Source organism: Oncorhynchus mykiss, chromosome 6 (genome assembly GCF_013265735.2).
Source record: "Oncorhynchus mykiss isolate Arlee chromosome 6, USDA_OmykA_1.1, whole genome shotgun sequence".
Lineage (NCBI taxonomy): Eukaryota > Metazoa > Chordata > Actinopteri > Salmoniformes > Salmonidae > Oncorhynchus > Oncorhynchus mykiss.
In genome coordinates, this window is record NC_048570.1 from 74,101,551 (window position 1) to 74,129,507 (window position 27,957).

The 27,957-nt window shown below is 42.3% G+C and overlaps 1 protein-coding gene across 3 annotated transcripts in view; it reads right to left on the minus strand.

The window, feature by feature from the left end:
* Positions 1-26,237, minus strand: part of stk33 (serine/threonine kinase 33) — a 39,021-nt gene extending 12,784 nt beyond the window's left edge. For 2 of the 3 annotated variants that reach the window (XM_036980941.1, XM_036980943.1), the window contains exons 1-2: positions 26,094-26,237; positions 1,172-1,228 (exon numbers count right to left, since the gene is read on the minus strand). The gene's annotated coding sequence lies outside the window, so the exon portion shown is untranslated. The remainder of the gene's footprint in view (positions 1-1,171; positions 1,229-26,093) is intronic. The other variant, XM_036980942.1, reaches the window with a different exon arrangement.
* Between the last annotated feature and the right edge of the window lie 1,720 nt (positions 26,238-27,957).

The window sequence follows — 27,957 nt, forward strand, 5'->3', positions numbered from 1 at the left end:
CATATTATTAACACCAAGCACAATTTACTTGGCTTGAAAAACGCTCTCCAAAGCCAAATTAAATGTAAAGCAATTATCAAGTGACTGGGAGCGTTGGAGTGGATCCGCCACATGGACACCAATTAATTATTAACAGGGAAGCGGTGTCTTTAACCTCTTCACTCTGAGGCATTATCTTATCCCTGACAGGGCTCTCATAACAGGCCTGTCTCTCCCATTACCACCCGTCTATTTGCTAGTCAAAACCATTGTGACAGCCTCTGGAAATCCAAATCACCTCAATCACAGCTCATTTGTGGGAGAGGGAGGCATGTGATGAGTGTATCACAGGGAAGGACAGGCGTCTTGCGCTGCAGGTGCCTTAGGGAGGGTGTGCCCACCTGACAGCCCGCCCAGTGGGGAGGAAATGAGATATCAGGGTCAGGTCAGGGAGACGTCTGACCTTAAAATGGGTCACTACAGATCCACAGGTCTTGGATTGCTTTAAGCCAGAGGGGTCTTACAGTACTATCACATTCTTGGTTTAGCCAATCTCCCAATCATGTTTGAGTGATCTGCTAATAGTCTCATGAGAAGGATATTACTGTAATGGATTCTAAAAGAAACCTTACATGAGTGATATGTCAGCTTTCAGACTGATTGAACACAATGTACTGTACAGACCGGCTAAATTGAGAACATGCGTTAGATCTATCAGTAAGAGCTGCCATAACGGCTCCATAAAAGATAGGCCCAAATATAATTGCATTTGATTGTAAGCATTTCCAAAATATCAGAATTACTGTGCTTGCTGTGGAATTGAGAATCTGAACAAACCATATACATGCATTACTCAGTACTAAAACCTCTAATGGGGTAGTCAAGCCTGTGAATATTGCTTTAACCATAGGGCTTGACGGACATTAATTAAAATGTGAATTAGCATGACGAATCGTATAGACAGAAGAGGCACGACTGCACTCAAAACTAATCAACAGCTCACTAAAACACTATTGGCACTTATGAAGCCCCAAATTACATATTTAGAGGCAAAAAAGGATGGGTTAGACAAACTACATTTTTGCGTTAGCAGCTTTCTTCCTTCAATGAATCAACGCCAGCAAAAGTGCCATGTATTGCAAAGGCCTAGCATGTATGTGAATGACAACAAGGCAACGCAGACTGTACTTACCAACCTGGAGCAGCCTCAAAGTGTTCCATGTTTACTGCTTCTCACAGCCCATCAGACCTGAACACACAAAAAAAGAGGCTTATGCTGTTATAATACACATTTAATCATCACTGATTTATTTTACAAGTCAAATAAGTTTCCTGTTTCTAAGTTTATTTGCCACGGACACAGGATACAACAGGTGTAAAACAGTACAGTGAAATTCTTACCTTGAGAGCTCTTTCCCAACATTGCAGTGATAATAATATTATAGATAATAAAATGTACAAATTTAAATCACACAAGAACTACGATGTGTTAAAGAAACACGAGAATGCAAGTATATACACTGGTCACTGCAAGTACCTTTTTCAATGTGCAGGTGTACTAGAATGGTAGGAATATAGAAATACTTATGGTAATATACAAACAGGAGTAATAAAGATGCAATAGCAAAGAGCACATATTACAAGTTAGCCTATTAGAAATGGGGTTTTGAATGAGGGAAACAAACTTCTTACATCATTTCCGATGTGATTGATATCCTGCTTTGTGTGTACCCTTTTACTAGTGTACTAGCCTAACAGACTGAATAGAGGTTGGTCTCCACAACCTTCTAAAACAGAATCATCATAGGCTTGGTTCACACACAGAGATACAGTAGAATATATTAACGCATAGGCTATCCTACCAGACAGGAACCATATGCTTCCTCATGCTCGCCAGATCTCAGTAGAAAGTAATTATGGCAGATAGAATGTCATCAATCGATCTCTCTGCTTTTTCAATCCTCTCAAACATAACTGTCAGAACCCCATTAGAGTTTATTTACTGATCGTTTGTGGATGGAAATGCACATTGTTTCCCTTGACTGCAAGGGAGATGCAGTGTTTCAGCTTGGAATGCAAATTAAAAATGTGACATTGGAATGATGCCTGGACACACAAAGATAATAGAGGTCTCCTCTATCTCGCTCTCCACCCCCTCCATCTCTTTCTTCGACATGCACTGCCATCTCACTTTCATGGTCTGTGTGGCAACAAAAAGGTGTAGGCCTAAATAAAATCTATAGTTGTGTTTCTTCCACAATTATTACACTGTAATAAACAAGAAATGCCAGGTTTGCAGTTAGGCTCCTAATCTTTTTCATTCAGATGAAAGGGGAGTAGTGCCTGAACTGTCTGCCCATTTGCTATATAATCATTAGCCTAAATGTTTTCTTCTATAGGTGTAAATATGCTAAATAATTATGTTTGTTGAAGGTGAAAGTAGAGCTCAAAAAGTAGGCAGACTATGAACAGGTGCTGCTTTGTAGCCACACCACAGCTAATTAAAACCTTGGACACACACACACACACACACACACAGAATGTGTGTATGCAATTAAAATGTAGACAGCATTATTCCTTCCTTCAGCCAAAATATTTCATTCTTCTCATCTGCAACTTAATTATTTATTGACAGCTGGCTTTGATGACAAATGATAAACTTCACAGTACTAATGAAGCATGGAATTACATTACCTGATGAAGGAAGGCTTTGCATGTCTAGAATGACAATACTGAGGCAGTCTAGTTCACTAAATTACGGGATGAATAACATTATATAGACAGATTTAACTGATTGATGAGCAAAATCACATGTTCTTTGTCAATGCCATGAGACTGTCAAACTAAGGACATTTTAGGTTAATAAAAAAAGAATAGTCTTGACTAGGCCACAAGCTCTCCTTGGTTACAATCGACTTCCTCTAAAAAACGATGCCTTTGTGCAGTACAGTATCTGTGCTGAGTGTCGAGTGTGTTTATTGTTGAGAACTGTGACTGGAGGAGCAATCAGTCTGAACTGAAAGAACCATGGACCTGCCTTTGCCAAGCTGAACATTCAGACATCCAATATCTGCTTAAAATCGTATACATCATACTGAATTACCTGACAGCTTCAATTGATGGGCACTTGAAAGAAATGTAAGGTGCCTTTAGTTCCTCCCCTCTGCAGCCATAAGTATGTAGCACCCCGTAAACAAGCCACTTAGTGAGCCCTCCATTAATTCCTTCTGTCTTCTCAGGTCATGTCTGATACAGTGCCTTCAGAAACAATTTACACCCTTTGACTTATTCCACATTTTTGTTGTGTTACAGGCTGAATTCAAAATTGATTCAATAGATTTTCAATAGATTCTTTCACCCATCTACACACAACACCCCATAATGAAAGTGAAAACATGTTTTTAGAAATTTTAGCTTTAGCTAATTTATTGAAAATGAAATATCTTATTTACCTAAGTACAGTATACACATCCCTGAGTCAATTCATGTTAGAATTACCTTTGGCAGCGATTACAGCTGTGAGTCTGAGTAAGTCTGCTGTGAGTCTTTCTGGGTAAGTCTAAGAGCGTTGCACACCTGGATTGTACTATATTTAAACATTATTCTTTTCAACATTCTTCGAGCTCTGTCAAATTGGTTGTTGATCATTGCTAGACAGAAATTTTCAAGTCTTGCCATAGATTTTAAAGCAGATTTAAGTGAAAACTAAAATCGGGACACTCAGAAACATTCACTGTCTTCTTGGTAAACAACTCCAGTGTAGATTTGTCCTTTTGTTTTAGGTTATTGTCCTGCTGAAATGTGAATTAATCTACCAGTGTCTAGTGGAAAGCTGACTGAACCAGGTTTTCCTCTAGGATTTTGCCTGTGCTTAGCTCCATTCCGTTTATTTTGTATCCTGAAAAACTCATTCAGTCCTTAACGATTACAAGCATACCCATAACATGATACAGCCACCACTATGCTTGAAAATATGGAGAGTGGTATTGAGTAATGTATTGTATTGTATTTGCCTGAAACATAACACTTTGTATTCAGGGAAAAAAGTGAATTGCTTTTCCACATTTTAACAGTATTACTTCAGTGCCTTGTTGCAAACAGGATGCATGTATTGGAATATTTCTTTTTCTGTAAAGGCTTCATTCTTTTCACTCTGTCAATTACGTTAGTATTGTGGAGTAACTACTGTACAATGTTGTTGATCCATCCTCAGTTCTCTCCTATCACATGCATTAAGCTCTGTAACCAGTGTGAATTGCATCATGACATTCCGGGGGTCTCCAAAAAATAGTATGGGCCTAATAATAAAGACGTCACTTAAACTGTAAAAATGAATTATCTTTTAAATGTGTCATGAACACAACCAGTCATGGTATTTTAATCTGATTGTCAAACAAATAACTTCAAAAAGTAGGCTGCCTGTGAATGTTTGTCCACTCCAAAATAATTCCAGCATTAAAACTGCATGTATACTTGTTCCATTTGATTGATGAATGGAAATAGACATCTGTTACAAAACACCAAACAGTGTGCCTAATGACATTCAGTGATTCCCATTGATTAGGCCTACATTAATTGATGCGTCTTGCTGGCAAATTGACCTTTTTTGTAGCCTGAAAAGTCGGGACACCTGAAATGGGGCCTGGAACTGTCCCGGGGAAAACGGGATGGTCACCCTAACACACACAATTTACTAGAATATGTTAGAATGTGTATTACCATGAAATTCAAGAGGCCTACCGGTAGCCAGTGATGTAGTGGTAAAAATAATGTGGGTAAACTGACTGCCGGGCAAGGTATCATTTTTTTTTTTAAAGTTATACTGCCTCTACAATGCATTTTTCTGAAAAGTGTGGGTAAACAATGTTTACTTACATTTACCCTTCACGAGGACTGCTGGTAGCCTACCCTCTATGCCAAGGTAATTTTACACACATGAATATACTCAGGTAGCCTACATTCAATATAATATATGAGTTGAATCAAAACATGTTTAACACCCTAGTTCATGATTTAAATGTAAAAAATAATAACTAACTAACTTATAAAAGGTTAAGAACAAATTCTTATTTACAATGACGGCCTACACCGGCCAGACCCGCACGATGCTAGGCCAATTATGCGCCACCCTACGGCCGGTTGTGATACAGCCTGGATTTGAACCAGGGTGTCTTGAGTGATGCCTCAAGCACTGTGCCACTCGGGAGCCCCAGTTAATGATTGGAGTCTTCACAGATTGTGTGACATAAAACACCACCTTTCTTTCCTTACATTAATGACAGTGTTATTTGTCATTAAGCATTTAAAACTATTTAATTAGAACATTGAAGCCTGTATAGAATCATGAATCTTGGAGATCTCTGAAAATGCACTCTAAGTATGCCTATGTAACATTTCATTATGTTTCACCGTGAAGACAGTTGTAGTTCTATGCCCTTGCAAAATTGAATGCTTCTAACTGAACTCTTCTAACCGAGTCACCTTACAGGCCTACTGTCATTAACGTATAGCCAGCCTTTTTGTTGGCTAGATTGGATGCGCATTGGTGTCTAGTTGTAGGCTAGTGATATTGTCGACCATCAGCTGTTCCAGGAAAGAAAACAAATATTGATAGAAAATAATAAAAGCTAAATAAATAGTTTTGGCCACGGATGGTACAGAGAACACCAGTACCCGCGCGGACCTGAAAAACAACACAATGAGCGCTCTAAACAGCTGACTGACAAAAGCAAACAATGATAAATCAATGGAAAGATCGTATGCATTGGAATAAAGGCATAGGTCATTTATTAAATCAAGGACGCATTGGAAAACAAATGGTGAAAATTAGGAAGCACCAAGGAAAATCTATGCGTAAAGGAACTCAAGGCCGAAATACAGCAGTACTGAGTGGACAGTGCCAAGCACAGAAATACATTGGTTTAAACCATGACAGAGAGGTGGGGGTGTTTGTTTAATTTGGAAGCATTTATTTTAATATTTATCACCGTAAAACAGATTTACCACAACATTTTAAACAAATAGGAGAATGGTTGAATTTTCATTATTTAGAGACCACCCCCAAATTTGATTTGCACATTGTCTGTAACCGTTTTAAAGTCACCATTGGCCTCAAGGTGAAATCCCTGAGCGGTTTCCTTCCTCTCCGGCAAGAGAGTTAGGAAGGTTGCCTGTATCTTTGTAGTGACTGGGTGCAATGATACACCAGCCAAGGTGTAATTAATAACTTTACCATGCTCAAAGGGAAATTCAAGGTCTGCTTTTTTTAATAAATGTTTTTTTATCTACCAATTGGTGCCCATTCTTTGAAAGGCATTGGAAAACCTGCCTGGTCTTTGTGGTTGAATCTGTGTTTGAAATTCACTGCTCGACTGAAGGACCTTACAGATAATTGTATGTGTGGGGTACAGAGATGAGACAGTGCTCAACAGGATGTTAGAATGAGTATTATTGCACACAGAGAGAGTCCATGCAACTTATTATGTGACTTAAATAATTTAGGCTTGCCATAACAAAGGGGTTGAATACTTATTGACACAATATATTTCAGCTTTCCATTTTTTATTAATTTGTAAACATAAAAACATTCCGCTTTGCCATTGTATAGGCCAGTGACAAACAACTGTACGTGTCCAGAGGCCAGTGGCACATGCTTTACTCGGGGGAACCTAAAAATCAATTTGCCTTGCATGCACAGAGGGCTCTACGTGTTGCTAGGAGATAAGAATCAACAAATTCAAAAGCAATTCTTAATGGTTTAATCACAATATTGGCTAACCTCTGTATAACACTAGCCCAAGCAATGGGAATCAAAGAAGGCATCTTGAAAAGGATATATTCCACAGATTCTCAAATGACATCTCAAAGAGAAACATCTCAAATGTAAACACTGCAAAGGAATCTTAGCAAAACACCAACTAGGCCTAATAACCAAGTTTAAACTTCAGTCATTCATCATTTTTAAGCAAGCAAACTATCCATGCAATAGGAATCAAAGGACGATAACAAAGTGGAAATTAATTTGTTAGCTTTCTGAAGACTTCGGGGGGATATGCAGTGGGGCAAAAAAGTATTTAGTCAGCCACCAATTGTGCAAGTTCTCCCAATTAAAAAGATGAGAGGCCTGTAATTTTCATCATAGGTACACTTCAACTATGACAGACATAATGAGAAAAAAAAATCCAGAAAATCACATTGTAGGATTTTTAATGAATTTATTTGCAAATTATGGTGGAAAATAAGTATTTGGTCAATAACAAAAGTTTATCTCAATACTTTGTTATATACCCTTTGTTGGCAATGACAGAGGTCAAATGTTTTCTGTAAGTCTTCACAACGTTTTCACACACTGTTGCTGGTATTTTGGCCCATTCCTCCATGCAGATCTCCTCTAGAGCAGTGATGTTTTGGGGCTGTTGCTGGGCAACACGGACTTTCAACTCCCTCCAAAGATTTTCTATGGGGTTGAGATCTGGAGACTGGCTAGGCCACTCCAGGACCTTGAAATGCTTCTTACGAAGCCACTCCTTCGTTGCCCGGGCGGTGTGTTTGGGATCATTGTCATGCTGAAAGACCCAGCCATGTTTCATCTTCAATGCCCTTGCTGATGGAAGGAGGTTTTCACGCAAAATCTCACAATACATGGCCCCTTCATTCTTTCCTTTACACGGATCAGTCGCCCTGGTCCCTTTGCAGAAAAACAGCCCCAAAGCATGATGTTTTCACCCGCATGCTTCACAGTAGGTATGGTGCTCTTTGGATGCAACTCCGCATTCTTTGTCCTCCAAACACGACGAGTTGAGTTTTTACCAAAAAGTTATATTTTGGTTTCATCTGACCATATGACATTCCCCCAATCTTCTTCTGGATCATCCAAATGCTCTCTAGCAAACTTCAGATGGGCCTGGACATGTACTGGCTTAAGCAGGGGGACACGTCTGGCACTGCAGGATTTGAGTCCCTGGCGGCGTAGTGGGTTACTGATGGTAGACATTGTTACTTTGGTCCCAGCTCTCTGCAGGTCATTCACTAGGTCCCCCCGTGTGGTTCTGGGATTTTTGCTCACCGTTCTTGGGGTCGTTTTGACCCCACGGGGTGAGATCTTGCGTGGAGCCCCAGATCGAGGGAGATTATCAGTGGTCTTGTATGTCTTCCATTTCCTAATAATTGCTCCCACAGTTGATTTCTTCAAACCAAGCTGCTTACCTATTGCAGATTCAGTCTTCCCAGCCTGGTGCAGGTCTACAATTTTGTTTCTGGTGTCCTTTGACAGCTCTTTGGTCTTGGCCATAGTGGAGTTTGGAGTGTGACTGTTTGAGGTTGTGGACAGGTGCCTTTTATACTGATAACAAGTTCAAACAGGTGCCATTAATACAGGTAACGAGTGGAGGACAGATTAGCCTCTTAAAGAAGAAGTTACAGGTCTGTGAGAGCCAGAAATCTTGCTTGTTTGTAGGTGACCAAATACTTATTTTCCACCATAATTTGCAAATAAATTCATTAAAAATCCTACAATGTGTACCTATGATGAAAATTTACAGGCCTCTCTCATCTTTTTAAGTGGGAGAACTTGCACAATTGGTGGCTGACTAAATACTTTTTTGCCCCACTGTACTCACCTGCAAGGATGGTGATCTTATCAAAGGGTGTCTGATATCATGTTGGTGCATTTCATTAAACCATACATTAGAAGAACTAGGCTATGTGCAGTACTGTGTCACAGACAGTCCTCTACTGGACTTAAGTTGTTATATTGGACTGTTTTGTAGTCACAGCAAATCATCGGACAACGCCATCCAGGTCTATCATTATCACTGTATGTGTTGTGGTACCCCAGGAGGTCTACCCCGGGGGATGGTAATAGAGGGGAGGTACGTGAGGTGACGTTGGCTCCCTCTGCTGGGAATACAGGAGCTGGGCACCCCGACACGGACAGCTCCAAGTGGAGGTAATTTGGGGAAAATGCCAACCAGCCGTGGAGGACAAATAACAGGAGCACTGTGGCACACCGCGAGAGAGAACGGGGAGAGGCCGACAGCGAGCAGAAGTAGAGACGAAGGACCGAGCCAAACCTAAGTGATTTTCTTTGTTATGTTTATTTTCTGTCTTAATAAAGCTGTTTTTGTGGACTAAAACCTCCCTGTCTCTGTGTCAATCTCTGCATGCTCAACCCAACATCCCAAGGTTTACCACATATGGTGGAGAATGCGAGCATCTCAGTAGCTTTGGGTGCCGTGGGGTCGAGCGTACGGAGATTACCATGGAGGAGCTGGTGGCTCAGTTCATCCTCAGCCAGCAGAAGCAACAGGCTCTCCAGGAGCAAGCACTGGAGGACCAGCACCAACAAAACCACAGACTGGTAGCGGACGTAGCCCAGTTGAAGGTTGGGAGTGCTCAGGAGTCTAGCCCGAATCAGTTCCTGGTTCAGTTAAAGGAGGAAGATGACATGGAGTCGTATTTGTGCAACTTCGAGAGGACGGCACAGAGGGAAGGATGGCCCAAACCCCAGTGGGCCAGCCTGTTGGCACCCTACCTCTCTGGGAAGGCCCAGAAGACCTACTTTGATTTGAACGCTGACCAGGCGGCAAATTATGAGGGACACAAACGGGAGATCCTGAGCCGTTATGGGTTCAATCTCGCACGCCGTGCACAACTGGTCCATGACTGGGCCTTTGACCCCATCCTTTCCCCCCGTGCTCAGATGAGCGACCTGGTGCGTCTGACCAAGGGCTGGCTACTGACGGAAGTACCGTCTCTCCCGATGCTCGACAAGCTCGTCCTGGATAAATACCTTCGATAAATACCTACGAGATGAAGAAGACAGTGAGCATGCAGAACCTCCAGAGCCTGGAGGAATTGCTGACCACGGTGAAAATTCACCAGAACACCTAGGATCTGCTGAGATGGGCCTGAGCGGAGAGCGGAGACGCGGCGAGGGGACGAACAACACAAAGAGAGGCGAGGGGACGAACAACACAAAGAGAGGGGACGAACAACACAAAGAGAGGCGAGGGGACGAACAACACAAAGAGAGGCGAGGGGCTGAAGCGAGTCCGGACAGAACCAGCCAAGGCTGTGAATCGGGAGGGTGACCCAAACCGACGACGTCGGCGGCTGATGGACCCAGATCAGAGACGCTGCTATGATTGCGGTGAGCCGGGGCACCTCGCGTGGAGCTGTCCCGGCCGGGAGGAGGCCATGCCCTCCGCATCCCCCATCTCTGGGGTAACCCGGATGGCGAGTTACATCACCTCCTGTTGGGCGCACACCGAGACGGCCCCTGCAATGGTTCCTGTACGAATCGATGGCATTGACACCAGGGCTCTGTTGGACCCCGGCAGCGTGGTGACCCTGGCCCACCCAGTGGCTTACACGAGAGGGGAAGGAGGAACCGGGGGACGAGGTGGTGACAGTGTCCTGTGTAAATCAAAATCAAATGTATTTATAAAGCCCTTCTTATATCAGCTGATATCTTAAAGTGCTGTACAGAAACCCAGCCTAAAACCCCAAACAGCAAGCAATGCAGGTGTAGAAGCATGGTGGCTAGGAAAAACTCCCTAGAAAGGCCAGAACCTAGGAAGAAACCTAGAGAGGAACCAGGCTATGACGGGTGGCAAGTCCTCTTCTGGCTGTGCCGGGTGGAGATTATAACAGAACATGGCCAAGATGTTCAAATGTTCATAGAGGAGCTGTTCCTAACCTACTTGTGTCCATTCTCCTCTTTCGAGACTGCCCTCTCTTCCAGGCACTGTGGAGGAGGTACCTGGGGAGGCGCGCACGGGAAGAAAAGGAAAAAGGATGGTGGCCTGTGCAACCCAACCCCCGCCACGAGAGGTGTCCACTGGGCCCGAGTCGAATCCGGAGGAGGGAGACGACCCCTCTCTGGCAAGCGAGCAACCGTGCAAGGAAGACCTCAGGCTCCCCTTTATGGAGGTGGAGGCCCTAGACGGACCTCTCGACACGGGAATCCTCACTGGTCAGTTCAGCACGGCCCAGTTAGAAGACCCCAATCTCCAGAACGGCGCAGTTAGAAGACCCCAATCCCCAGTGGATGGGGTACTGTTACCTGGGGTAAGTGATTGGCGCTACCCCCACTTCGCAATCAAGCATCATTTATTGTATCAGGTAGTAAAGCATAATGGGGAGACAAAATACTTATTACTCATACCCAGCCAGTATGTTAGGACTGTGTTGCAGCTTGCCCACACCCACCTGCTTGGGGCACACCTGGGGATGGAGAAAACCAGGGAGCGGATCGGGAACCGGCTCCACTGGCCCGGAGTCAAGAGCGCCATGGAGGACTACTACCGTAGTTGCCCTGAGTGCCAGATCACAGCTCCGAGGGTGCATTATAGAAACCCTTGCCCATTATAGGAATCGTGGTAATCGTGGATTACGCCACCCCGTATCCTGAGGCAATCCTGCTACGCACGGCGGCAGCAAAAGGTACCGCACGGGAGCTCTTCCATTTATTTAGCAGGGTGGGTATTCCACGGGAAATCCTGACGGACCAGGGCACCGCGTTCATGTCTCGTGTGATGAAGGATGTCTGCAATCTGTTACGAATAAAACAGGTGTACCATCCACAAAACGGACGGGCTGGTGGAATGCTTCAGTAAGACCCTAAAACAGATGCTGAAGAAGGTCCTCGAGAGAGACGGGAGGAACTGGGACCAGCTGCTTCTCCACCTGATGTTTTCAGTGCGCAAGGTACTCCAAGCATCCACGGGGTTCTCCCCCTTTGAGCTCCTGTATGGTCGTCGGCCGGCCTGGCTGCTGGACCTAGCCAAGGAGGTCTGTTAAGAGCAGCAGACCCCCCTTCGCAGCGTAGTAGAACATGTGGAGGAGATGAGGGAGAGGATGACGGCCCAGGAGCGTGTCTACAATCGGGGGGGCCCAACCACGAGAGTTTCAACCAGGTGAGAAGGTCTTGGTGCTGATCCCTACAACGGAGAGTACATTCCTGGCTACGTGGCATGGGCCCTACGACATCGTTGAGCGGGTAGGCGATGTCAACTATAAGTTCCGCCATCCGGGGCGGAGAAAACCCCTCCAGCTTTACCATGTGAACTTACTGAAGAAATGGCACGCACGCGAGGATCTGTGCATAACGTGGACCCGGCCACAGCAGGGCCCGCCCTCGGTTGAAGTTGCAATGGGGGAAGATACGTCAGCACCTTGGACCTGACGAAGGGGTACTGGCAGGTGCCACTGGCAGCGGCCTCCCGGGAGAAGACTGCCTTCTCCACCCCCGGGGGGTGGCTATACCACTACCAGGTTCTGCCTTTCAGGCTCCACGGGGCACCAGCGATCTTTCAGCGACCGTGTCCTGCGGTCGCACAGTTAGTACGCAGCTGCTTATCTAGATGACATAACTGTGCACAGTGACAGTTGGGAGTCACATCTTTGTAGGTTACAGGCCGTGGTTGATGCGCTAAGAGGTCTGACCATGAACCCCACAAGTGCAAGCAGGGCCACACCGAGGTGGAGTACCTGGGCTATCAGATCGGGAGGGGAAATGTGAAACCCCAAGAAAAAAAAGGAAAAAAAAGAAAGAAATTGCTGCCATTAGGGGATGGCCGGTCCCCCGAACCAAGAGGCAGGTGAAGTCATTCCTGGGGTTAGCAGGGTACTACAGTAGATTTGTACCTAACTTTGCCACAATAGCTTCCCCCCTCAAAGACTTAACGAAGGCACGGCTACCCCAGACGGTGCGATGGATGGAGGACACAGAGGCGGCATTCCAGGCCCTGAAGGATGCGCTGTGTTCTCACCCGGTACTCGTCACCCCGGTCTTCTCAAAAAACATCCTGGTCCAGACAGACGCGTCTGACACAGGGGTAGGGGCCGTTTTGTTCCAAGAGCAGGAAGGCGAGGAGCACCCCATCATGTATGTCAGCAGGAAGCTCCTCCCGGGGGAGAAGAAATACTCAATTGTCGAGAAGGAGTGTCTCGCCGTGACGTGGGCACTGGACACCCTCAAGTATTACCTCCTCGGGAGAAAGTTCACCCTGATCACTGACCATGCCTCCTTTGTGTGGATGGCAAGAGGTAAGGACACGAATGACCGTGTCACCCGCTGGTTCCTGTCCTTACATCAATTCTCTTTCATCCACAGGTCGGGGGCCCAGCACGGAAATGCGGACGCACTCTCCAGGAGGGATGCAAACCTAGCCCTGAGCATGCCTCCCTCCCAGTCCTCAGGGCTAGGGGGGAGTTGGTTTCCAAGGAGGTCTACCCCAGTAGATGGTAATAGAGGGGAGGTACGTAAGGCGATGTTGGCTCCCTCTGCAGGAATACAGGAGCTGGGCACCCCGACACGGACAACTCCAAGTGGAGGTAATTAGGGGAAAATGCCAACCAGTCGTGGAGGCCAAATAAAAGGAGCACTGTGGCACACCGCGAGAGAGAGAGGGGAGAGGCCGACAGCAAGCAGAAGTGGAGAAGAAGGACCGAGCCAAACCTAAGTGATTTTCTTTTATGTTTATTTTCTGTCTTAGTAAACTTGTTTTTGCGGACTATAACCTCCTTGTCTCTGTATCAATCTCTTCACGCTCAACCCAACGGTTTACCACAGTGTAGAGTATCCAGGCTATATCAGGAAGCAATTCCTTGATATATCTCAAGATCCCCTATATCAAAACAATATGGGGTAAATCCATTTGAATTCAATCACTATTTGACAGCATCCCTTTTGATTTAAACAAAACTTTCCGTACTGTTTGCCCATGGAAGTGGTCAGAAAGTTACTTTTTTGACCCGAATTCAGGAGATAAAAAGGTGCTCAATGTTTACCCCTTTTGTATACCCCACCATACCATGAGACATCCATGTCTTCATTACTGGAAAGATCAACGGCATTTAAAAGCTTACAAACAGCGTTCTCAAACTATTTAATTTTTTTCAAGAAGTAAGGTTTAATAAAAATCATGTAATGTTTAAGCATTTAACGTCAATTACCTAAAACTGCATAAACTCCAATTTTTTGTTGTTGTATATTTGCATGTATTCGCTTAGACCCTACTTCACATCATCTGAGTTGATTGTGTTGTGCCTGCCATTGGTTGAAACACAATATGCTCTTGAATACAGGGTGGGTGTCATTTCAATCTTAGAAATATAATTCATAGAATGGACCTAATCCTTCATACCATTGCAATTTGGCTGGTACACCAGTGAAATTAAAAGTCATTTAAATTTTAACTTCAATTACTAAATCACAAACATGACTGCCGGTCCACCCACTGTCGAATGTCAACTTAAATGGTCATTTCTATTCTAAATCTATAGGATTTCAATAGGTGTCCTATGTACGATTGACAGTAAAATTTGACAGTAAAATTCAAGACAACATTGTGATGTTTGGACTGCCAACAATCTTTGTGGTACCATCTGAGAGTTGAAATTTCAAATGTATTCCCATTTTAGTACATTTATCAGCCAAAACATTACACCCACCCTGTATTCAAGAGCAAGTTGTGTCTCAACCGATGGCGGGCACAACACCAAAACCTTAGATTATGTAAAATAGGGGCTTAGCTACAACATATAATATGTAAACATATATGTTTTTAGATAATTGACAATAAAAATATAACATTTATTTTATTTAAGATTTTTTTTTACCAGAAGTTATAAAATAGTTTGACAACCCTGTTTGTAAGCTTTTAAATGATGTCTAATCTCAACTGTTTATCTTTCCAGAGATGAATTGTTTCTATTGTTATTGAATGTACTTTTGGTAATCTCATGTGTAACTCTGTGTTGCTGTTTTTTGTCGCACTGCTTTGCTTTATCTTGGCCAGGTCGCAGTTGTAAATGACAACTTGTTCAACTGGCCTACCTGGTTAAATAAAGGTGAAAAAAATAATAATAAAGACATGGATGTCTCACAGCATTTTAAATCTGTTATTTAACCTTTATTTAACTACGCAAGTCAGTTAAGAATAAATTCTTATTTACAATGACGGTCTACCAAAAGGCAAAAAGCCTCCTGCAGGGACGGGGGCCTGGGATTAAAAATAAAAAAAATACAATATAAATAAAGGACAAAACACACATCACAACAAGAGAAAACACAACACTACATAAAGAGAGACCTAAGATAACATAACAAGGCAGCAACACATGACAACACAGCATGGTAGCAACACAACATGGTAGCAGCACAAAACATGATACGAACATTATTGGGCACAGACAACAACACAAAGGGCAAGAAGGTAGAGACAGCAGCACATCACACAAAGCAGCCACAACTGTCAGTAAGAGTGTCCATGATTGAGTCTTTGAATGTTAGAGATAAAACTGTCCAGTTTGAGTGTTTGTCGCTAGCTGCAGCGAACTGAATAGTGGAGCGACCCAGGGATGTGTTTGTGCTTTGGGGACCTTTAACAGAATGTGACTGGCAGAATGGGTGTTGTATGTGGAGGATAAGGGCTGCAGTAGATATCTCATATAGGGGGAGTGAGGCCTAAGAGGGTTTTATAAATAAGCATCAACCAGTGGGTCTTGCGACGGGTATACAGAGATGACCAGTTTACAGAGGAGTATAAGGTGCAGTGATGTGCCCTATAAGGAGCATTGGTGGCAAATCTGATGGCCTATTGGTAAAGAACATCTAGCCGCTCGAGAGCACCCTTACCTACCGATCTGTAAATTATGTCTCTGTAATCTAGCATGGGTAGATTGGTCATCTGAATCGGGGTTAGTTTGGCAACTGGGGTGAAAGAGGAGCTATTACGATAGAGGAAACCAAGTCTAGATATAACCTTAGCCTGCAGCTTTGATATGTGCTGAGAGAAGGACAGTGCACCGTCTAGCCATTCTCCCAAGTACTTGTATACCTCAAGCTCTAAACCCTCAGAGGTAGTAATACTACTTGTGGGAAGAGGGGCATTCTTCTTACCAAACCACATGACCTTTGTTTTGGAGGTGTTTGGAATAAGGTTAAGGGTAGAGAAAGCTTAATGGACACTAAGAAAGCTTTGTTATAGAGCATTTAACACAAAATTCGGGGAGGGGCCAGCTGAGTATAAGACTATCATCTGCATATAAATGGATGAGAGCTTCCTACTGCCTGAGCTGTTGTTGATGTAAATTGAGAAGAGCGTGTGACCTAGAATTGAGCCTTGGGGTACTCCCTTGGTGACAGGCAGTGGCTGAGACAGCAGATTTTCTAACTTCTTACACTGCCCTCTTTGAGAGAGGTAGTTAGCAAACCAGCCCAAAGACCCCTCAGACACCAATACTCCTTAGCCGGCCCACAAGAATGGAATGGTCTACCGTATCAAAAGCTTTGGCCAAGTCAATAAAAATAGCAGCACAATATTGCTTAGAATCAAGGGCAATGGTGACATCATTGAGGACCTTTAAGGTTGCAGTGAAACATCCATAACCTGAGCGGAAACCAGATTGCATTCCCCGAGAGAATACTATAGACACCAAGAAAGCCAGTCAGTTGATCATTGACAAGTTTTTCCAACACTTTTGATAAACAGGGCAAAATAGAAATAGCCCTATAACAGTTAGGATCAGCTTGATCTCCCCTTTAAATAAGAGGGTATGTAATTGAATTCAAATGTATTTACCCTATGGACAGCAGCAGTGCCATATATTAAGAGAGTTGGGCCAGGTTTTTGAACGGACGCCATGTTAACACCTTTATTCTGAAAATTGAAGACGTGCCAATACGAGAGAGACTGACAATTCCCTACGTCATGACCCGCTGTAAACAAGTAAAACAGAGCAGTGAATTTAACTGACATTTTTATTGATTAGCATCCGGGAAGTCTGTACTGTGTTGCGGTGTCAACAAATTGCATACACAGTATGCTTTCACTGCACATCTTCATTGGTTTTAAAAACTATTAGAAATCAAATCAAATTTTATTTGTCACATACACATGGTTAGCAGATGTTAATGCGAGTGTAGCGAAATGCTTGTGCTTCTAGTTCCGACAATGCAGTAATAACCAACAAGTAATCTAACTAACAATTCCAAAACTACTGTCTTGTACACAGTGTGAGGGGATAAAGAATATGTACATAAGGATATATGAATGAGTGATGGTACAGAGCAGCATAGGCAGATACAGTAGATGGTATCGAGTACAGTATATACATATGAGATGAGTATGTAAACAAAGTGGCATAGTTAAAGTGGCTAGTGATACATGTATTACATAAGGATACAGTCGATGATATAGAGTACAGTATATACGTATGCATATGAGATTAATAATGTAGGGTAAGTAACATTATATAAGGTAGCATTGTTTAAAGTGGCTAGTGATATATTTACATCATTTCCCATCAATTCCCATTATTAAAGTGGCTGGAGTTGAGTCAGTGTCAGTGTGTTGGCAGCAGCCACTCAATGTTAGTGGTGGCTGTTTAACAGTCTGATAGCCTTGAGATAGAAGCTGTTTTTCAGTCTCTCGGTCCCAGCTTTGATGCACCTGTACTGACCTCGCCTTCTGGATGATAGCGGGGTGAACAGGCAGTGGCTCGGGTGGTTGATGTCCTTGATGATCTTTATGGCCTTCCTGTGACATCAGGTGGTGTAGGTGTCCTGGAGGGCAGGTAGTTTGCCCCCGGTGATGCGTTGTGCAGACCTCACTACCCTCTGGAGAGCCTTACGGTTGAGGGCGGAGCAGTTGCCGTACCAGGCGGTGATACAGCCCGCCAGGATGCTCTCGATTGTGCATCTATAGAAGTTTGTGAGTGCTTTTGGTGACAAGCCAAATTTCTTCAGCCTCCTGAGGTTGAAGAGGCGCTGCTGCGCCTTCTTCACAATGCTGTCTGTGTGAGTGGACCAATTCAGTTTGTCTGTGATGTGTATGCCGAGGAACTTAAAACTTGCTACCCTCTCCACTACTGTTCCATCGATGTGGATAGGGGGGTGTTCCCTCTGCTGTTTCCTGAAGTCCACAATCATCTCCTTAGTTTTGTTGACGTTGAGTGTGAGGTTATTTTCCTGACACCACACTCCGAGGGCCCTCACCTCCTCCCTGTAGGCCGTCTCGTCGTTGTTGGTAATCAAGCCTACCACTGTTGTGTCGTCCGCAAACTTGATGATTGAGTTGGAGGCATGCGTGGCCACGCAGTCGTGGGTGAACAGGGAGTACAGGAGAGGGCTCAGAACGCACCCTTGTGGGGCCCCAGTGTTGAGGATCAGCGGGGAGGAGATGTTGTTGCCTACCCTCACCACCTGGGGGTGGCCCGTCAGGAAGTCCAGTACCCAGTTGCACAGGGCGGGGTCGAGACCGAGGGTCTCGAGCTTGATGACGAGCTTGGAGGGTACTATGGTGTTGAATGCCGAGCTGTAGTCAATGAACAGCATTCTCACATAGGTATTCCTCTTGTCCAGATGGGTTAGGGCAGTGTGCAGTGTGGTTGAGATTGCATCGTCTGTGGACCTATTTGGGCGGTAAGCAAATTGGAGTGGGTCTAGGGTGTCAGGTAGGGTGGAGGTGATATGGTCCTTGACTAGTCTCTCAAAGCACTTCATGATGACGGAAGTGAGTGCTACGGGGCGGTAGTCGTTTAGCTCAGTTACCTTAGCTTTCTTGGGAACAGGAACAATGGTGGCCCTCTTGAAGCATGTGGGAACAGCAGACTGGTATAGGGATTGATTGAATATGTCCGTAAACACACCGGCCAGCTGGTCTGCGCATGCTCTGAGGGCGCGGCTGGGGATGCCGTCTGGGCCTGCAGCCTTGCGAGGGTTAACACGTTTAAATGTCTTACTCACCTCGGCTGCAGTGAAGGAGAGACCGCAAGTTTTCGTTGCAGGCCGTGTCAGTGGCACTGTATTGTCCTCAAAGCGGGCAAAAAAGTTATTTAGTCTGCCTGGGAGCAGGACATCCTGGTCCGTGACTGGGCAACACAATGCGGACGTGTCAATTGTCAATTAACAGCGGCTATGGAGGAGAAAGTGGCGCTTGCTGAACGTTCAGACAGAGACCGCATGCATTGGCCCAACTCTCTATATACAGTATGACTCTGGACAGCACTATCCTCTGTAGGCGGTGGGCCGAAAAATCGGATCTGCTTTAGTTTTGGAGATGATCACTTTCTGGTGAGGGAGGAGATGTTTTTTTTTTATATTTTGCGTATTTCATATGAACACATTTCCGTTTGCTGGCAATGTTAATTCTTACAATTGTTTTCAAAATACATACTTGTATGTTTGCTAGCTGGACAGGCAAACGCTGCCAAGTACTAAACAGTAAATCAATCAATCAAAACTCTTACTATCCAGGTACCATCTCTGCTGATCACATCTGCCAATCATGTTCACTGTACCTAAGATACATAAACACAGCTGGCGAAAGCTCGAGAGATCTCTGCCCGACAAACTGCTATCAAGTCTTTTTAATATTTGTAATCTATTTAGTTATAGAAACATTATACCATCAATGTAAAATAACTCCCAACTTTACTTAGAACGCAGTAGCTTTAGCAATGTAGCTAGCTAGCTAAAATAAGCAGACATGTTGCTAGCTGGCAGCAGCAGATACTGTAGCTTTATCACTAGCATGCCATTCTGGGACAGGGCGCTTTAGCTATCATTATTAGTAATAATTTAAGACTACAAAAATCTATAGGACAAGTATTGTAAAGCTAATACAGTTATCAGGGCATTCATGCTGACAAAAGAAATGCTTGTAAACCCGATCCTAGGCAAAGCAGAGACTTGACTTGGGTCTGGTTTCAAGGATGGACTTTTTTGACAGAGGAACTACGTCACTGCCTACGTCACTACTTTATCCACTTCAACAAAAACAAATTAGTAGCTAGCAAGATGGAGATCACGGATGTTTTTTATGGAGTGCATTTCACAAGTGGCTAGTTTGCATCAACATCTGCAGCGTTCTGGCATGTCTGCCTCTCCCTGTTGGGAGAGTCCACAGTTATTTTTTCTACCCTTATAGACGTAGGCAGTGACGTAGTTCCTCTATGCCAAAAGAGTCCATCATGGAAACCAGACCCTAGTCACCGTGTTGCCAAGGGTTGGGATTTTGAGACTACATTATCCCTGTCAATAGGCCTAGTTGGAATAGGATGCAGAGCACCCTGCCTCTATCCTTACCCTAGTAGTCTTGTTATTGTCATATCTCTATCCTTACCCTAGTAGCCCAGTTATTGTAATAAATAAAAAAAATTGACTGTCAGGATGTTATTTTCTAGGTCCTAACCTACAATCCTCTGCTGTGATGATTTCTTTGATTCATTCATGTCTCCCATGATCTATTCAGTTCTCCTCTCCTTTGTCCTGGTCCCAGAGATCTATCAAGTGCTATTCACCAAGCATGGGCTCAGCTGATTCATTCACCTGTGAGGAGAACCATCCTGCTGCAGTTTGAACTAGCCCTGCCATCACTATTTGGGGGGGGGGGGGGGGGGGACACTGAAGCATGTGTTGATGACAGATACCTCAAATACTGCCTGAGACATCTTCGCTATTTGTCTCTTTATTCAAAATGGTGAAACACTAAATGTGATGTTCTTTGTTCTAATGTATAGGCATGACAGGTACACTATGGCAAACATGCATATTTAGTAGTAGAATAATGGATTGGCAAGAATTTGGCACCATCAACTTTGAAGTTTAGTAAGAAAGTAATCATTTAAACCACCTAAATCTATTAAAATTTGCTGGACATTTAGCATTTGAAACTCAAACATTCATTTCCCAACTGCTTTTTCTATAATCCTGCAGACTCTTTATCATTCTCCACATCTTATATTAAAATGCATTCAACATTATGCGTGCCGACCATGGTATTGGGCAGCTGCTGACATTTGAGAACTCATCTGATTTAGAATCAAACTCTGGTCATCTTATTGCAGAGCACATTGTATACATTTTGCCCAGCTGTTTTTAGAGAAGATTGTATTGCAAGGTTTAGGCTATGCGTAGGATATGCCATGTTGGCTAATATGCAGCTGTTGTTTTTAAACCTCCATTCTAGAATGCATGACACACACACATTTCTATCTATACCTTTTGGGGTTTATGCAAATTATATGACTGAATGTTTCCTTAACCCTTAGACTCATGGGATTTGGCCTGTATGGATAGGGCTAAATTGAAATGTTTCTTACAGAAGAAACATGGAAAGCATATGTATAACCATGGTAGCAATGAAAAGGGAACAGTTTGGAGATTATGGGAAAAAATGATGATTAAAGGTGAGGACACAACAGTTCACCTGACAAGACTGAATCCAAACATAAAACTGGATTTTATGTGCATTTCACATTTAACTAAATCTGAAAATACTCTGGATACATTCAGTAACATAAGAATATTATTGGAAAAGTTGGGTTAGGTGCAACATCTATATGTTGCCACACAGCTCTCCAAAGTGTGCACAGTCCCTAAGTAATTTCAATGAACTTGTATGACTCAAAGAAGAGTGTTCAACTATAAAAGGTGCAATTTTGAGCTCTTCCAGCTGTGCCGATGAGGAACTAGAGCAAGATCACATTTAGTTGTTTTGTTTGTAACACAGCCCTGCATCCTCACCTTCACACAATTACAGTTGTTTACGCAACCCAAAAAGGGTCCATTATAAATTGCAACCTGGGTCGGGTGGGCATCATTTGAAAGCGTGTCGCCAACATGACTAGCAAAATGACAAAATATGATCTTACAGTGTTGTGTTTATCATTGTCCAAAATGCATACGCGTATGCACAGCAGTGTCCTAGAATATTGGACCATTGGCTTTCATACTTTTAGACTTCTCAGTGCAGCTCAAGCTATTTCTCTAACTGTCAACACATTCAAATGAATAGAGGACGCATACCAGAGCCGCATTGGTTGAGAATTGTGTGGAGGTAGGTGCTCGATCAGGCTGTGCATTTCCAGCGGGTGGTGGTCTCAGAGCCGTGTAGCTATGTCACAAAGGGCACTGGACTATAGCGCCTCAGCATCAGTAGACTATGATTTACGTTTTATGCTTTCTCAAGGCAATTCAGAGAAGCAGATGGTAATTTTGGTGCGCATAGAAGGGAGTCGTAAGTGCATTTAGATGTGTGAGCCGCTGTAAACTTTCTTCACAATATAACAAATATAGGCTTTTCTGTTCAAGACAAGCCAAGGTACAGTTGAAGTCGGAAGTTTACATACACTTAGGTTGGAGTCATTAAAACTTGTTTTTCAACCACTCCACAAATGTTTTGTTAACACACTATAGTTTTGGTAAGTCAGTTAGGATATCTACATTGTGCATGACACAAGTCATTTATCCAACAATTGTTTACAGAGATTATTTCACTGTATCTCAATTCCAGTGGGTCAGAAGTTCACATACACTAAGTTGACTCTGCCTTTAAACAGCTTGGAAAATTCCAGAAAATGATGTCAATGCTTTAGAAGCTTCTGATAGGCTAATTGACATAATTTGAGTCAATTGGAGGTGCACCTGTGAATGTATTTCAAGGCCTACCTTCAAACTCAGTGCTCCTTTGCTTGAGATCATGGGAAAATCAAAAGAAATCAGCCAAAACAAATTGTAGACCTCCACAAGTCTGGTTCATCCTTGGGAGCAATTTCCAAATGCCTGAAGGTACCATGTTCATCTGTACAAACAATGGTACGCAAGTATAAACACAATGGGACCATGCAGCTGTCTTACAGCTCAGGAATGAGACGCAATATGTCTCCTAGAGATGAACGTACTTTGGTGCGAAAAGTGCAAATCAATCCCAGTACAACAGCAAAGGACCTTGTGAAGATGCTGGAGGAAACAGGTACAAATGTATATATATCCACAGTAAAATGAGTTCTATACCGACATAACCTGAAAGGCCTCTCAGCTAGGAAGAATCCACTGCACCAAATCCGTCATAAAAAAGCCAGACTTCAGTTTGCAACTGTACATGGGGACATACTTTTTGGAGAAATGTCCTCTGGTCTGATGAAACAAAAATAGAACTGTTTGGCCATAATGACCATTGTTATGTTTGGAGGAAAAAGGGGGAGGCTTGCAAGCCGGAGAACACCATCCTAACCGTGAAGCACGGGGGTGGCAGCATGTTGTGGGGGTGCTTGCTGCAGGAGGGACTGGTGCACTTCACAAAATAGATTGAATCGTGAGGAGGAAAATGATGTGGATATATTAGCAACATCTCAAGACATCAGTTAGGAAGTTAAAGCTTGGTCTCAAATTGGTCTTCCAAATGGACAATGACCCCAAGCATTCTTCCAAAGGTGTGGCAAAATGGCTTAAGGACAACAAAGTCAAGGTATTGGAGTGGCTATCACAAAGCCCTGACCTCAATCCTATAGAAAATGTGTGGGCAGAACTGAAAAAGCATGTGTGAGCAAGGAGGCCTACAAACCTGACTCAGTTACACCAGCTTTGTCAGGAGGAATGGGCCAACATTCACCCAACTTATTGTGGGAAGCTTGTGGAAGGTTACCTGAAACATTTGACCCAAGTTAGACCATTTAAAAAGGCAATGCTACCAAATACTAATTGAGTATGTAAACTTCTGACCCATTGGGAATGTGATGAAAGAATGATTTATTTCAGCTTTTATTTCTATCTACAATTATTCTGATATTTCACATTCTTAAAATAAAGTGGTGATCCTAACTGACCTAAGACAGGGACTTTTTACTAGGATTAAATGTCAGGAATTGTGAAAGTTTAAATGTATTTTGCACAGGTGTTTAAACTTCTGACTTCAACTGTATAACACCATGTCATCTTTAACTGTACATCAAACATAGTGATCATAAAAATTGACACTGTATATGACATGAGTTTAATGATATGGAAACGTGAAGTGCACATTTGGACTTGCGGGTGTTTGGCTTGCTTGTATGACATCAAAGCTGTATTTATTATAATCCTCAACGTCTCAAAGTAAATAGAGTCCTTGTAATTTACAGCATTTTCCTCACTCAGACAATAAAACATTTGCAAAAGTTGCCCAATTAGTGGGAGGGATAGGGGCAAATTATTGTCGCGCGTGGTGCTCAGGACAACGGTTGTAAGTCAAAACCCATGCAAAGCTGTGAAGTAATGTATAGTATATTACAGTACAGCCACTGCGTTCCAATTTAGCCACTTATCAGTGTCCAAATGTGCCATTTTCAACCCGTACAAGTGTGAAGGCCTACGCCTGCAGATAGTTACTTGAAATGAGACATATAACCATGCCAAAACATGATTCAAAATGGGAATTCACCGACAGATAGCTCATGAAACACCAGCTTCCTAAGCAGGCAAATTTACATTTACAATAGCTGGCTAGGCTAGTCAGACTAACATTGACTAGCTTTCAATAAATTGGCTAAGCGATCAACGGAGTTACCTCTTCATACGATCAAGACAATTCACATTGCATGCTGCATATTTCAAGTGCACTCAAAAAACAGATTTTGATCTTATTTCAGTCTTCATCAAACATTTCTGCAAGAATTTAAGGTGCCAACACATTTTATAGTCATAAGACTGTTTCACTGTCAGATTTTTAAAAAACGAAATCAGCGCCTCCCTCGGGGATCGATCAACTTCACGCTTTTCGTCCCACTGCAGTTTATCTTAGACTGGTAGGCCTAGCCATAGAGACCTTATTAAATTACTGTTCTAATTATATGGGCCTAGCCTATTCAAACGTGTCATTAGAGGAAGCCATGAAACAAGAACATTACATTCTTAACCAAGAAAGGCATTATTGCAGGAGGAGCCAATACCCAGCTGCTTGAAACACATAATTATTTCAACCTCATACAAGCAGCAATTAACTTTCTATGACCCCTTCCTGCTAAATATAATTATCTGGCATGAAACCTGCATAGTAGTGTTTTAATGTGTGTGATGTTTAAAAACATCCAATGCACTGATTGAATGGAGTTTGAAGGATTCCTTTTAACAGCTTTCTGTCTGCAAATGAAGTCAGATAGCTAGTTTTCTACTTACAGTGGTGGAAGAAGTACCCAATTGTCATACTTGAGTAAAGATACCTTGATAGGAAATGGCTCGAGTAATAGTCACCCGGTAAAATACTACTTGAGTAAAAGTCTAAATGTATTTAGTTTTAAACATACTTAAGTATCAAAATGAAAAGTATAAATAAAATTGCTTATATTAATAAGCAAACAGCACAATGTTCTTGTATTTAAAACATTATTTTTTTAATCCACAGATAGCTACGGGCAGGCACCCTTCAACACCCAGACATCATTTACAAATGAAGCATTTGTGTTTAGTGAGTCCACCAGATCAGAGGCAGTAGGGATGTTCTCTTGATAAGTGTGTGAATTGGGCCATTTACATGTCCTGCTAAGCATTCAAAATGTAATGAGTACTTTTGGGTGTCAGGGAAAATGCATGGATTAAAAAGTACATTATTTTCTTTAGGAATGTAGGCAAGTAAAAGTAGTCAAAAAATATAAATAGTAAAGTACAGATAACAAAAAAACGATAAGTAGTACTTTAAAGTATTTTTACTTAAATACTTTACACCAAAGACTACTTACCTACAATATACTATGTTGGGAAAATAGTTTTAGGCCTATTTGTTAGGTAACTTTTTTTCCACATACAGTTAGTTCACTGATGAAATAGAGCTAACGTTAGTAATAAGCAAGCTAATTTACAGGACTCCTCAAAATAATCAATAACTACATCAGCAAATCCAGTCCTCGGGGGACGGATTGGTGTCACACATTCGTCCCAGCACCTGCTAACACACCTGACTCCAATAATTAACTAATCATGATCTTCAGTTTAGAATGTAATTAGTCTAATCAGCTCTATTTGCAAGGAAAAAGTGTGACACCGACACTCCGGTCCCCAAGGACTGGAGTTGCCCATCCCTGAACTAGATTAACGTTAATCTCGAATTAATTTAATTATATGTAGCCACCGCCACAAAACGTAATATATAGCTACATAATTACACATTATTAATGAAGATTACCTAATGTTAGTCATTAGCGAAAAAACTGCAGAGGCTAGTCAAAACAAAACACACTGCTGCTTTTGCGTGTGTTGCCATGGCAACAGCGAGAAGTATGCAAACGACCTACTTTTCATTGAAACATAACTAACTCATTTAAATCCTATTAATCTATTCACATGCATTTACCTTATATTTGTTTGTTGGGGGTAACGGTGAGATCCGTTATTGTATTCTTCCAACGTTACAGTCTCTTTAGCAACCAGGAATCAAGTGACATCGCAAGAGCCACTTTCCTTAACTTTTCTTGTGTGATGCGAAAGGTGGTGTACTACGGATACTAAACAGGGACAAAAAAGCGCAGTGAAAATCTGGCATCATATAATATTCTCTACCAACAGCAACACTTGATTTGAATGCTCTACTAAAGGAAATGTATATTCTTATAGAAATACATAATTAATGTATTGCTGTTACGGTATACAAATTGTCATACATTGGAATGTTTTGAATAGTAAACCTATTTATTTTCACACATTTCATGAAGATAAGAATAAGTCTATGACTATGGTGAGTCAAACTGAATAGCACTATAGTTTACGTATGCAAACTTCACAGGGTGGCCTATCTGCCTACATGGTGATTAGTCCCCATCTAGTGGAGAAAAGTGATATAAAAAATGTTTGCCGTCAATATGTTTCTTATTATTTTGTATCTAATGTTACAATTCCATTTCTGTAAAATTCAAAAATTCATATTTCCAATTATCAGCTTAGGAGGGAACAATACAGTTTAAATGTGATAAGCAGTGGTATTTGGATCTCCTTTTAGTACACATTTTTAGACCTACCTAACTGCCAAGTTGGCAGTTTATGAGGATGACAGCAACATTATTTTTGACTAAATGCAATCCCTGTTACTGTAGCACAACTTTTAATGAATCTTAAAAGTAAAGGCAACATCATCAAACACATTGTAAGTGTTACTAGATTCCAGAGCTCCTTTGAGTCCCCCACTTTAATAGCTTCCACTGTTTGGACATCTTGCCAGTTCTTGGACTGTCCATTGTAAACATTAATTATGGTTGTACATTTGAAAGAGTGATGCTTGTATAATATACTTTTGCAATTTTATTGTCTCAACGTATGACCACATTTTCTAAATACAACAGAATGGAAAAGACAACATTATTGTGATATTAAATTCCTTATTAAGAACTGAGCCAAACTAAAAAAAGCATTTCAAACTTAGGGATAACATTTTGAACAGACATGCTAAAGACAGACATTACAAGCTGAGTTAAATCAATGTTTCTGCTTTTTGCAAAGATAATAATCACTAGATGAGATAGCTGATCACATGCAAACAGTACCCTGAAATCCAAGCACAGCAGTTAAGCCTTGCAGGTCTGAGCTGGGTTGTATACACATTATCCTACCAACAATCGGCACATAGTTCTAATGAGATTCCAAAGCAATGACTGGTATGCTAATTGTGGGTTGTTTTGCATTCGATTCATATTCAAAGCACTATTCAACAAAATTATTGGATGAAAAAAAGCAAGGTGTTTCACCAGAACAAACTATTGGAGTGTAGCTGAATCATTAACTTTAAACCACATAACACAAATGGGACATTATTTAGTTCATTGAATAATTCACACAATACTAATACCCCCAAATAGCTATTTTATTGCAAGTTGGTCCACACCAGGCATAATCACCCACTGGGTACACACTGGTTGAATCACGTTGAACCAACGTGGAATAAACGTTGAATTGACATCTGTGCCCAGTGGGTAATTTTCAACTAGAATCAAGAATGAGAGGGAACGTTTGTTTTTATGCAAAACACAATCACAGACATTTGCTTGTACTATCCAAAGTTGTGATACATCAGCAAACACATTGAATACAGGAAATCAACAGAATATGTACATGCAAAACAAATAGCTGCACATTCCTTTACTGCTATGTAGGGAATGAATATACTAGCTGCTTACGTTCCTTTCCACGGAAAAGCAATTTTACCCATTGTTACAGCTTAAAATTAG